The sequence below is a fragment of the Mandrillus leucophaeus genome, unplaced genomic scaffold, assembly GCF_000951045.1.
Source record: "Mandrillus leucophaeus isolate KB7577 unplaced genomic scaffold, Mleu.le_1.0 Scaffold105, whole genome shotgun sequence".
Taxonomy (NCBI): domain Eukaryota; kingdom Metazoa; phylum Chordata; class Mammalia; order Primates; family Cercopithecidae; genus Mandrillus; species Mandrillus leucophaeus.
In genome coordinates this window covers 373,900-386,450 of record NW_012098654.1, presented here as the reverse complement: position 1 = coordinate 386,450, position 12,551 = coordinate 373,900, and the positions used below count along the sequence as shown (strand labels likewise).

Here is a 12,551-nt window from a genome sequence, read left to right as displayed (position 1 = left end):
CCAGCTCAGCTCCCACATCCCCCCACTCCACCCCCACCCCTCAGCTCAGCTCCCACATCCCCCCACTCCACCCTCACCCCTCAGCTCAGCTCCCACATCCCCCCACTCCACCCCCACCCCTCAGCCAGCAGCAGTTGGTGTGCAGTCTCTGCAGAGGGAAGCAACTGTCCATCGAGGAGGAAACCGCCAGACTCTGGAGGGAGACGGGGCTGGAGGTGGGACTTGGGGGTAGAAACCTATTGTGTGGGGTGAACTGTGTTCCATGAAAGATCCACCCAAGTCCTAATCCCCGGTACCTGTCGATGTGGAATTATTTGGCAAAAGGGTTTTTGCAGGTGTAATTAAGGTGGGAATCCTGTGAGGAGGCCATCCTGGATTAGGATGGGCCCTAAATCCAATGACAAGTGTCCATATAAAAAGAGACAGACACAGAAAAGGCCATGTGGCGATGGGGGCAGAATCTCGGGGGTGTGTTGACAAGCCAAGGAACACTACGGGTAGCCACCAGGAACCAGGAGCAAGGCCTGGAACACACGCTCCCTCGGTCTCCAGAGGGAACCAAACCTGCCCACACCTTGCCTTCTGGCTTCCTGATCCATGAGAGAATAGAGAATACTGTTTCAAGCCACCCTGCTTGTGGTACCAGGAAACATATACACCCCCGGGCTTAAAAACCGTCTAACCGAGCTGGGTGCAGCAATGCACATCTTCAGGCACAGCTACTTGGGAGGCCAAGGCGGGAGGATCACTTGAGCCCAGGAGTTTCAGACCAGACTCGGTAACACAGTAAGATCCTGTCTCTTAAAAAGAAAAAAACCCTCTACCCAGAGCAGGTTCTATGAGAAGCAGAAAAACAACCATCTTTTGTGGGAAGCGACCTCTTTGCTGGGGGTCTGGACCCCTGCGGGCCCCAGTCCTGCCTCTGCTCCAACCTTGAAGCTGAAATGTCTGCAGCCCTCTCTGTATTTGAGTTTATGATCCAGGCACTGGGGGCTCCTCCCTGTTCTCCAGGGGACTGTAAGAATAAATAACAAATGGCTTCAAAGAGGATTACCATCCCATGACCACGTGATGGGGCATGAAAGATTAATATCTCGCCAGGCAGTGCTGCAGCAGCAATTTGAAAGGCAGCTTTACTCCACCACATCCATTAAAGGCCCCACTGAATAAAAAGAGATGCAGAAGCAACCACTACAAGCTGGGGCCAGCCATGCCTCTGCAATCACATAACCAGCAGATAAAAACATTTTTAAATGAAAATACTCATTGCTGGTGAGGTTGAGGTGAAACTACTATGAGGAGACGTGGCTGGTTCTGGGGCATGAACTATTCTACAAGTTTTTTGGGAAAAAAATTGGGTGGTAGAGGTTCAAAGCTTGGGGTCCAGGAATCCTACGTCTGCGACTTTATCCTAATAGTTCAAGAGAGAAAATAAAGTGAGATGCACACAAATGTTTCCCATAGCCTGATTCGGAAGAGTGAAGAGCTGCCAGATCGCCAAGGAAATAATGTTTAAGTGAATTATAGACAAATGGGAGGGTATAATGTGGCCACTCAGTGAACGTTCCCGGCTGGGGAAGGGCTCGGGCTAAGGGTGGAGAAGGTGGAGGGCGCCCGTGTGTCTGCAGGGGCTGAAGGCAGCCGATTGAGCAAGTGGGGAGGAACCCCTGCTCCACACCACAGGGACCCTGCCTCTGACCCCATGACCCTGCTCTGGTTGGGGGGGTCTGTGTGTGGGAAGCAGGAAAAGCAGTTCCAGGGGTGGGATGGGGAATCCTACAGGAGACTCCGGCCACCTGGGCTTGTAGCACAGGCTCTGGAGCATATGCAGCCAGCAGGGGCCAGGCTGCTGGGGCTGCGGGCTGGTCTCACCCCCGTGTGGTTTCCCTTTACCTGGCATCCTGGTGACTGTGGCCCAGGAGGGGCGAGCGCCCGCCCAGTGAACGGGTCGCCTGGGGCACAGGATCAGGCGTCTGCTGTGGTCATGTTCTAGCTCTGTCCTCTGGTAGCTGTGTGACCTGAGACAAGGTCTAGGATCTGTTCTCACCCGGGACACAGAGACAGGAAGAGCTGAGGACTAAAAGCAAATGTGTGGGGGGGACAAAGCAAGGGGCCAGAGCCGGAGCAAATCTACAACACAGGGCAGCTGCCAACTCAAAGGACGACGGTGATGGTAGAGTCCTTGACACCGCTGTCAGCATAGTCCAGAGTAGGGTGAAGTGCCTGCCTCCTCTTCCTGCAGCGGGGCAGCCACTCTCGGCTGTCCAGCCCCCTCCCGGCACCCCTTAGTCCTGGCAGGGCGGTAGCCCTTCAGCGCCCCTGGAAATCCACTCGAGGGACCTTGGCCTTCTCTGTCTGCCACCTGGGAACACCTGATGGGGACGTGCTGGGATGGTTTCTGCAGTTCAAAGGATTTACCTCAACATAATTAAGTGCCTTGGCTGTAAAAGCACAAGCTGTGTCCTCATTGGCAGTGTGGGCACCACGTATGGCTCAGGGGCTGGGACAGAGCCCTCAGTACAGATGACAGGCATCGGGGAGCCTGTGGCCATCAGCCACCAATGCCAGCTCAGGCCACAGCTACCGCGGCAGGCACCTGGTTTGTCTCATCCTCAGCTGCAGGAGGATGACCTGCCAGGTCTGGCTGAGTGCCAGGCCCGAGGCCGTGGCTGTCTCTGGCCTCCCCTGGGCACTGCCTGTTGTTCAGGGTGTTCAGAGCAGGATTGTGCCTGGTGGGGAAGACACCTGGGGAAGGACCCCTTGGTGTCACAGCTGGCCTCCGTTGGGCCAGGAGTCCTCTCATCCTCTCTGGTTCTGAAGGCTTCTCCCTGCCTGCCACAGCCAGGGGAGATGAAATCAGGGAGCCGGTGCTGGGGACAATGTTTGCTGGCCTGCAGGAAGCCTAGGCTTGGTTCCAAGGCCTCATGACATGGCCAGTGCGTTACCAGTCAGGCTGAGTTAGGGGACAGAGGTGATGGGGACAGCAGGCATGTTCTGTCCTCACGAGGCCCACAGTCTAGGCAGGGACAGATGTCAGCAGTCATGACCACTGCAGGGCGTGCTTGGAGAGACTAGAGGACATCGAGGGGCCTCAGTCAGAGAGCTGCACCGTGACACCGGCTGTATAGGATGAGTCCTCTATCCTCAGTTTCCCTGTCTATAAAATGAGGAGTCTGGGCTGCACAGTGTCAAAGACTCAGAGAGCCTAGAGGGGCTTTCTGAGGCCACTGGCTCCAGGGGCCCAGGACCCAGTCCCACCACCATGTGAGCAACAGTGCCCCACACTGGCTCATGTCTGTGTGTTCCGGGCTGCGTTAGAGACCAGGGATTCCGCCAAGCCTGGGGACAGGTGTTATCCTGTCCCCTCTAGAACCTGGGGTGAGGCGCCACCTCTCCTGCTGCTCACACAGACTGCTCCCAAGAGACCCACCTACATGGGTGTACCACGGGGCCCAGACAGGCCCTCAGCACCCATACACCCAGCAGGTGGCTAGGCCGCTCCAACAACTGGTGACCACGATTACTGCGTTGCCGGAGGGTTGGGGAGAGCCTCTCCTAGGCATCCCTCCCAGTGGCACTCCCAGAGGCTTAGCCAGAACCTTCCGGCCCTAGGTGAGGCAAGGAATGAGGGCGGGTGGCACAGGCTCTGTGTGTCTGTGTGTGTCAGGAGAGAGGAGAGAGGAGAGAGGAGAGAGGAGAGAGGAGAGAGAGAGAGAGTCGCAGAGGGACCCCGGTCAGCTTCCCTCCATCCAGGCCAGATGAATGGCCCAGCTCAGCAGCACAGAGGAAGCAGGAGGCCTCTGTGAAAGGTGTTCCGACCTCCAAGGTCCCTCCTTACCTTCCCTTGTCCCTCTCCCCGCAGTGCCCTGACACCCCATGCTGTCTTTGCACCTTCGGACCCCACTCTCCCTGCCTGTGAGGCCACGGCCGTCTAGTGCTTCCCCCTTTCCTGACGATGTTAGATGGACACTGCCAATGCTTTGGTGAGCTGTTGATGCTTTGGTGGTGGCCTGAGTGGTACCTTGATGCCCTGGACCATACATCTCCTCCCGCTCTGATGTGGGCAATGAGGGCAGTGACCTTGTCCTGGCTCCTGATTCGTGAGTTAATGAGGAGCAAGTGACATTCCTCAGGCCCTGGTCTCACTGCAGTACTGCCCGGGAGAGGGCTGTCAGCACTGGCGTCACTGGGATCCCCAGCTGCTACTTCAGACCCCAATGGCCTATAGGCTTCATCTAAACAGGCCCCTTTCTCCCAGAGATATCACTCATTTTTTTTTTTTTCTTTTTCTGGAAAGCCCCCATTCAGGGTCTGTTGGTAACTGTCACTCACACCAGCAGGATGGTGGGGGGTGGGGTTCACTCCTCACAGAAGCGGGCTCGCCTGCCCCAGTGGCCTCCCTAGACCCATCTTTTGGGGTGGAGAGAGAGCATGGCAGCTCCCTGGAGCCTCTGAAGTGCCCCAGCGCAGGGTGGCTGATGTCCCCTGGACACCCCCACTGTCTTTTAGGCAGGAAGGATGTAAATAAGGAGGTGTCCACTACTCCTTCAAGGAGCAAAGCACCCTGTGTCCCTGCAGAACGGGGAGGTTTTGAGTTGGGATTTGCAATTCCTGTTTTGGGCATCCTATATCCTTTGTAGGAGCAAAGGGACAATATGGCTCCGGGCCTTCTGTCTGTGACACCTAAATACCTCCTGGTCTGGATGACTAAAATTACCCGCTACTTATTGCTATGGAAAGGCAATACCCTCTAGGGGGTGCGGGGGGCTGACTGAGCAGAGGCAGGAGGCGCTGCAGGATCTATCTAGACAGACAGGGCGCAGGTAGGGCATGGAGAGGGCCCAGATGGGGCTCAGAGAGGGTGCAGGCAGGGTGCAGATGGGGCACCGATGGGGCACAGACAGCATGCAGATGGGGCACAGACGGCACAGACAGGGTGCAGACGGCAGAGCAGGATATGGATGGGGTGCAGGCAGGGTGCAGATGGGCCGCACAAGGGGTATAGACATGGCGCAGGCAGGATACAGATGGGGCACAGACAGGGTGCAGGCAGGATGGGGACGGAGCACAGACAGGACACAGACGGCACAGACAGGGTGTGGAGCGGGTGCAGACGGCACAGGCAGGGTATGGATGGGATGCAGGCAGAGTGCAGATGGGGCGCACACGGGGCACAGACAGGGCACAGGCAGGGTGCAGACACGGTGCAGATGGGGCACAGGCAGGGCACAGACAGGTGACGGACTCTGTATGGTCAGGCACAGGGTGGCGAGGACTGGCCCCGTACCAACCTCTGGCCTCCTCTGCCGCGGGCAAGTGCTTGGGCCATCAGTACCCCTGAACCAAACCACAATCCAAGAGGCCTGGACACTAACAAGGCGCCCCGCCATGCACGGGAGGATGAAAGCAGTCTCAGATTTGAAGCTCACAAAAGTGCAGGGCATTCCAGTAGAACGTGGGCTTCACATGTTCCCAAGAATTACAGAAACCCCCGCAAAGCCCTTCTCGCCAGAGCTTTCAACCATCACAAACAGCTTCCTCGTGTGCTTCCTTAAGAAGTAGAGGCGGGCAGGTTCACCGACAGACTGAAATGGCTAGGGAGTGTTTCTCAAAGCATGTTCTTGGAACCCCTGATCTGAGTCACCAGGGACTGGTGGCCAAGGAGCTTGCTAAGCTGTACCAGGACCCCTGAGGGCTGGGCAGGCACCATGCCCTGCAAGTCTGCTGGGCACACCGACAGCTCAGGACCCTCAGCCCACCCAGGCCCCAAGACTCCACAATTCCTACACAGAACATAAAGCACTATGCAGCCAACCTATGCAGGGCCACCAACAAGGCTAAGCTCCAGCCTGCAGTCCACAGGCGTCCCCAGAAATGCCCCCATTAAGGCGGGAAATGGAAGAATGCACCGTTGAAATAGTCTCTAAAGCGGCGGATGCAAGAGGGTGCTGCTGGCAGCTGCGGTTAAGCAGCAAAGCAGCTTCGTCTGCGCCTGCCAGCCCAAGAGCCGCCCTGTGCCCTCACCTTCCTTTTCCTCCTTTCATGGTCAAATTTCTTCAGAGCCATTGGTGGCAAAGTTCAAAGGTTACCAGAGTGGGCTTTGACTTGGGGTCCTGGCTCCTGCGCCTAGTAGCTTGGAGGCCTTAGGGAAGCCACTTGGACTTTCAGTGTTTCTGCATCAGTCAGATAGGGATAAGATGGTAGGCGAGTGCCTGGAAGCTGGTGGTGCTGAATCTGGGGTCCTTCGACCCCTCACCACTCCTGGGAGCCCAGCTCTGCTTCCCCTCTCAACAGAGGTTGCCTCCTCGGCAGCGGCTGGCCCACCGGATGCAGTGGATACCTGCCTCATCCTCTATTTTCCTCTCCTTCCTGGGCTCTGGAAGAATCCAGGGTTCCCTCCTGTCTGTCTTGACCTTCATCTTCCCTGTCAAACCCGTACCCTCGGCCACTCTTAGCACTACCTCCAGGTGACACTGTCAGGGCTGTGACCAGTGGGGAGGTGGCAGTCACCTCCAGGTCCCACCTCTCCTGTGAACTCCCGCCCTACCCTCTCAATGCCCGTAGGCACTGCTGTCCAAGACACAGACCTCGAAACCCAAGGTCGACTGAGCCTAGTCCTCCCCATCCAGAAGCCCCAATTCCAGCTCTGCCTCTTTCGGTCTGTGCAGCCCAGGTAGACCCAGTAAGAAAAGCTTGGGGGGCTCCTAGGTTCTCCTTTTCCCTCCCTCCCTCCCCATCACTGTCCAGCCCCATGGTGTCCTTGGCCCTGACGCCCTCTTCCTAGTCATCCTATTCACCCATATTCATGCCCTAGCCTGTGAATGCACTGGGCCTCTGGCCATCCTCCAGCCTGCCCGGTCCTCCCTCTGTGACCTTGCCCATGCAGAGCCCTTTCCCAGATCGCCCTTTCCTAGCTCTGCCTATCACAACTTGCCTGTCTTTGAAGGTCCAGGTCAAATGTCCCCCCTGCCCCCACATCTCCTTCCCCATCAGCAGGGTTTTCTCTGACTGTTCCGGGCACATGGTCACTGCATCCCTTTCCTGGCTCTCAGCCCTACAGGAGGGAGGTGGGTCTTGCTCATTCTTGGTCCTTCAAATGTCTGCTGCTAAGACCTTCGCCCTTCACTGGTATGATAGGTTTTAATGTTTTAAATTTAAATTTGTTTTCCAATGAATAGATTGAGCTGAATCTCCTTGCTCATGCATTCTAGTTATTCCTTACTCTCCTGTATCTCAGAGGGGTTCTAAGAATATCACTTTCAGAGAGCCCCTGCCATGACTGAGTGTTTGGGATCACAGGGCTCCAAGGCAGAATTCTAGAGTCTTCTGTCCTAGGCTGCACTGACAGCCTGTGGATACCAGGGCCTGAGATTGAAATGAAAGATCATGAAGCTGCCAGGGGATGGAAAATGAAAACACATCCATGGTGAAGGAAGGCGAGCATGCTCGGAGCATGGCTCTGCAACCCCCTCGGTGCCCAGGGGCTGCTGGAATCAGACAGGTGGGCAGGTGTGCAGTGGGGGTCCGGCAGGCTCGCGGGCCCTCCACAAGGCCCAAGGTCAAGGAGAACAGGGCAATGAGTGTCCCTCCCTCACAGGGAGGCTGTTCCCTGCAGACCAGGGCAATGGGCTCTCCCCTCCTGCCCTCTTTTCCCCTTCCTTCCCTCCTTCCTTCTTCACTATGAAATCACTCAGCGGGGCACTCCAGCCCAGAGGTCTCAGGAAACCACGCAGAAGGAAAGCCAAGTTCCTCTGCTCCGGTTTTCCTGGGGGCTCGGTTGGGCTGACCAGGAACCACCTGAGCTCCAGGCAGGATGGTGGCTGGGGCTCCGCGTCCGACTGGAAGAGGGGGAACTGACAGTTACCCAGCACCCACTGTGTGCCAGGGACCAGCCCCAGGCTCCTACCACTGAGGCAGTTCACCCATTCAGATAGAGGGAGACACGAATGATCCACGTATTTTAGCAGGCCAGAGAGTCAGAGACGCAGAGAGCTAAGTCTCTGGCAGGGAAAGAGTCCAGGCTGGTGATGGAGGACCGCCGCGGAACAGACCTCAGGGGTCTACAGGACCCAGAAGTGACTCCAGAAAACTGGCCCACGTGGAATGGGTTGAATCTGGTGTGGGGTCTGAGAAGAAACCTGTGCCCGGCTCCCAGCCATGGAGTCGGATGATGGATCTCGGCCGCTCGGCAGTCAGGGCTCAAGATCACAGCCAGGAAAGCCTTCTCACTGGGTTCAGGTGCAGGCGGACAGCCAGGCAGGCGTCCCCACCATTTCTCTACTTTTCCCCTTTTCCCAGTCCTATTTTATCTGCATCCAGCATGGCATCAAAGCAGTTAGCTCTGCGGGTACCTGTGTGCTGGAGAAACGGAGGGGGGCTGCCTGCAGTGAGACAGGGGCCGGGGAAGACGGCAGGGTGGGCATGGGGCTGCTCTGTGACCAAAGACACACCACCCGGGTCTCTGGGGCTAACCACGTGGTCACTGGGCAGACCAGTGAGTGGCCTCCTGAGACGCTGGCCAGCAGGGGTCTGAGTGGAAACCTGGGTGTGGCAGTGGCAGGGCACCCTCAGGCAGGGAGGGGCCTGAGCCGAGGGCTCATCCCACGGTGGGTGTGCAGGAAGAGGGAGGCCGGCCTTCATCTGGGCTCCCCAGGATGTGGCAAAGGACAAGGGCCCAGCATCTGCTCAGGCCCATGAGGCAGGGAGACTCACGCATCTGCCCAGCCGAGGCAGGCAGGCAGGAAAGCCTTGAGCCACTGGGCCGTGACAGGACGAAGCCCAGGTGTGCCACCCCACCTCCCCCAGTGTGCTCTCTCCTGGGGAATGAGGGCCCTGTTCCCTTTGCCTCCTTGGGACTGGCTGAGTGCAGGCGGTGCATCCCTTCACAGACTCAGCCTGAAGATGGGCCGGAGCATGGCGACTTGCCCATCACCAAGGAGAGAGCAGTGTAGGGCTTCCCATGCCATGACAAAGGAGCGCTTCCATATCCCCCAGAGTCTGGGCCTGGGCCTCCGGGGCCTCTTGGGAGACTCACCCCTGCGGAAGTGAGGACTTCAGACATTCAATGGAGCTCAGGTGATGGCAGAGCGGCACCTGCCACAGAGTTCTGGCAGAGCAGGAACAGAATCAAGGTTTCCTCACTAGCTGGGAGGCCGGGATCAGTTTCACTGCTGCTCTGTGCCTCAGTTTCCCTATCCAGCCTCCCTCGCAGGGTTATTTACAAGTGCCTGAGGCGAACCGAGGTCATAAATGCAGTTCCAGTGTGGGATGCAGAAGAGGGTCCCTCCTCTTCTGCATCCCACCACGGACCTGGTGCTCTCACTCTTCTCTAACTATGGGGTCATCTCTTTGAAGGCCACAAACAACAGATCCCTTGCACCAGGGCCTGCACGCCAGGCAGGACTGAGTCGCTGAGAAATCTCCATGGTAGTGGCACCTCCCGCTCCCAACAGCCCCTCCAGTGACTTGGATACACCCAAGGGCACTGGCTGCGCACATGAATGTCAGCAACGCCTCAAGTGGCCTTCCCAAGGGACAGCCGGGGGCTGGCTTTCCTCAGCTCGGACAGCCAAGGTACGAACTGGGCTCAAACAAGTAGGAAGTAGGGGGCCCAACCCAGCTCCGTCACTGCCTCTGTTGACCCTGGAGAAGCCTGTCCTTCCGTTTAATCCTCTGAGAGCAAGGATGACCAGCTGTTGGGTGCCAAGACCCAAGCCCTACTGGTGGTGGGAGAGGGGCTGGCAGGAACATGGGGTCTATGGCCCTCGACACCTCTGGCATCAATCCTTCTCGAATTGCCGCCCCCAGCTGCCCACTGTCCTGCCTCCTTATTCAGGGACGCCAGGAAAACATTGACTCTGGGACCTCTGGCGACGCGAATATCACTGAGAATTTAGCCAAGGACCAAACACATGCCACTCCTGGCCAGAGTCCCTGGAAACAGAAGCACGTTCCCCCAGTTCTCGCGAGGGAGCAGGCTCTCTCGCCTGCTCTCTTCCACACAGACGATGTGTGCCCAGTTACCACGGCAGAGCGCCAACACACAGGAAGGTCTAGGGGAGGCCCCTCCCTCCAAGCCCAGGCCGGAAACTGCCAAATCAAAACTGTGTGGCACTTGCTTCCTCCTGAACCATTCAGGTCTTAGAAGATTACTGAAAAATGAAAGCGAGCAAGCCTTCTCTAGCTGGCCAGCCCATGGCACCCTCGGCCTTTCCAGCTCCCTAGTGCCATGGCCCATGTCCCATCTCCTGGGTGCAATGGCTTCTGTGCACACTGCTTCCCATCCAGGCTCCAAATCCAGACCCAAGACGGTTCTGAACCAAAAAACACATGAACAGGGTTTCACACTGTTTTTTTTCATGACACCCCCCAACTCCAGAGCCCGGCTCAGTCCCCAGGTGTTGATCAGCACCTACAAAGCATTTGCTGACTGGCGCAGGGGAAAAAAATGGCCCTGGGTGTTAACAGGGAAGCCTCTGCCATGATGCTTTCGAGGCAGGTATGTGCTGCAGCCTGAACACTGTCAGTGCCACTGAGGCTGAGCGTGGCCATGGAGAGCTGTCCCCAGAGAGAAAGACAGGATCTGGAGGACCAAGTGCATTCTTAGGGCCCCACACTGCGAAAGCACAGGGCCAGGAGCTGCACAGGGCTCTGCAGCAGACACAGCCGCCAGGCGAGAATCAGGTGGGCAGATGTGACTCTCCACACGTAGGTCCCAAAACCCTGCAACGTTGGGCCTGAATGCGGCTTCTTTAGCAGAGCAGGAGCTTACTCTTGGCACTGGGGAAAGGGGAGGGGTGAGGCTGGTGTTTTTGAGGGGGAGGAGAAGTTGCAGAGAAAGAAGAAATCCTAAAATGACAGACAGCGGGACAGCTGTGGCCTGAACTTGGTGTTCCTGTTCCTCGGATGTGGATGTATTAATTTTCATAAATGCTAATAGCCCATTTCCCCAAGAGCTATTACTTATGTCATCTCCCCTTGGACACAGTTCAACATAGGGCAGACAAATGAAAGGGAGGAAAAGGCAACCCCTACAGGCAGTCCCCAGCTCCCCAGCCCCCTCCCAACCAGGCAGCTCAGGTGTGGTTCCTAAGGTGGCCCTGCTAACTGCAGGGTCAAGACCCCTGCCTTCAGCTTCGTAACCAGGTCCCTATCACGACTGGAAGCAAGAAAGTTACCAACCCCAAAAATGCTGAATCACAAAGTGAGGCTGAGCAGGAAAGTGGGGGTGGGGAGGGAGGGAGACGGTGGCCAGGGAGGAAGGGTGCTAAGGGCCTTCCCACCTGGAGCAACCGGGGATGCTGTGGGCAAAGAACAGCCCCTGTAGGAGCCCCCAGGACAAATGCCAGGAGGAGGGACGCCAGGATGCGGCTGGATGGCGGGGTGGGAAGGTGGGCAGGTACCCCGGCTGCTGCTACTGCCGCAGGACGCGGTGCAGCAGTGGGGTCTTTGCATCCTGGGAGCAGCAGCAGGTAGGGAGGTGCGGAAGTGCTTTGTGCCAAGGCCTGGCTGGAGGGAGAAGCTTAAGATAGGAGTACGGGCTCAGGGTCAGAGGTGGCGGTGTGTGTGGTATAGACAGCCCGAGGAACTGGTGCAGGAAGCAGAGTCAGAGTTCTGGAGAGCAGGGTAAGGCGGTGAGAGCGTGCCCGCGGGGAGAGGTCGGAGGGGCTGGGGGCAGAATGGGAAGGTGGGGAAAGGGACCGGAGCGACACAGGGACAGGCAGCGAGAACGATGGATGAGCCTTGAGAAGAGATGGGAAGGACCGGGACCAGCAGCGCCCCGGTGAGGCTGCGCAGAGGCCCGGAGAGGGGATGAGAGGAGGATGGAGGGAAGGGGAGGGCGAGGCTGCGGGGACCGGAGCGGGCACAGATGGGAAAGAGGTGCACCGGGGAGAGGGACGGCGGCAGGGGCAGGGGTCAGGGATGCGAGCTGAAGGGTCGGGCGGGAGGACAAGGAAGGAAAGAGAGGAAGGGATGGGGGAAGGGCGACGATGGAGAAGGAGGTAAGGAGGCTGGAGAGGAGGTGAGACGGCGGCGGAGGCAGGGACGCAGGGCCGGGGAAGAGGAGATGGAGACGCGACCGCGGCGCCTGCCGCAGCGCGGGCCTCGCGGGTACCCGCCGCCGCCGTCCCGGCGCAGGTCGGTGGAAAGCGCGCCCCGCCGGGGTCTCCCCCGTACTCACCTGGGGGCTCCAGCTCCGGATCCTGTGCCCCGCGCCGGATCTTCCTTTCCGCCCTGCCCCTGCGACTTTAGCGCCCCCGAATCCCGCTCGCTCCTGCAGGTTCCGCCAGCAGCATCTTCACCTCGTGGGACGCCCGGGGCCACGCCCCTCCCAGCTTCTCATTGGCTGTTGTTCACGCCAGTCACATTACCATTGGTTGAGGGGTCGTCGGACATGCAAATCAGGATAGGCCCGCCGCCGCACCGATTGGCTGGCGCTCGCGAAGCGTAGCCCTCTACTTGGGTTCTGATTGGCTCCGTGGCCCGGACGGCCAAAGTGACGCGAGGCGGGTTCTTGGCCTGAGTGCGCGGCGCGCCGCCTTCTGAGGCTC

General features: G+C 58.2%; 1 protein-coding gene across 2 annotated transcripts in view; it reads right to left on the bottom strand.

The window, feature by feature from the left end:
• The window catches only part of KCNAB2 (potassium channel, voltage gated subfamily A regulatory beta subunit 2), a 116,042-nt gene extending 103,494 nt beyond the window's left edge, over positions 1 to 12,548 (bottom strand). The window contains exon 1 of one of the 2 annotated variants that reach the window (XM_011981147.1): positions 12,182 to 12,548. The gene's annotated coding sequence lies outside the window, so the exon portion shown is untranslated. The remainder of the gene's footprint in view (positions 1 to 12,181) is intronic. The other variant, XM_011981128.1, reaches the window with a different exon arrangement.
• Between the last annotated feature and the right edge of the window lie 3 nt (positions 12,549 to 12,551).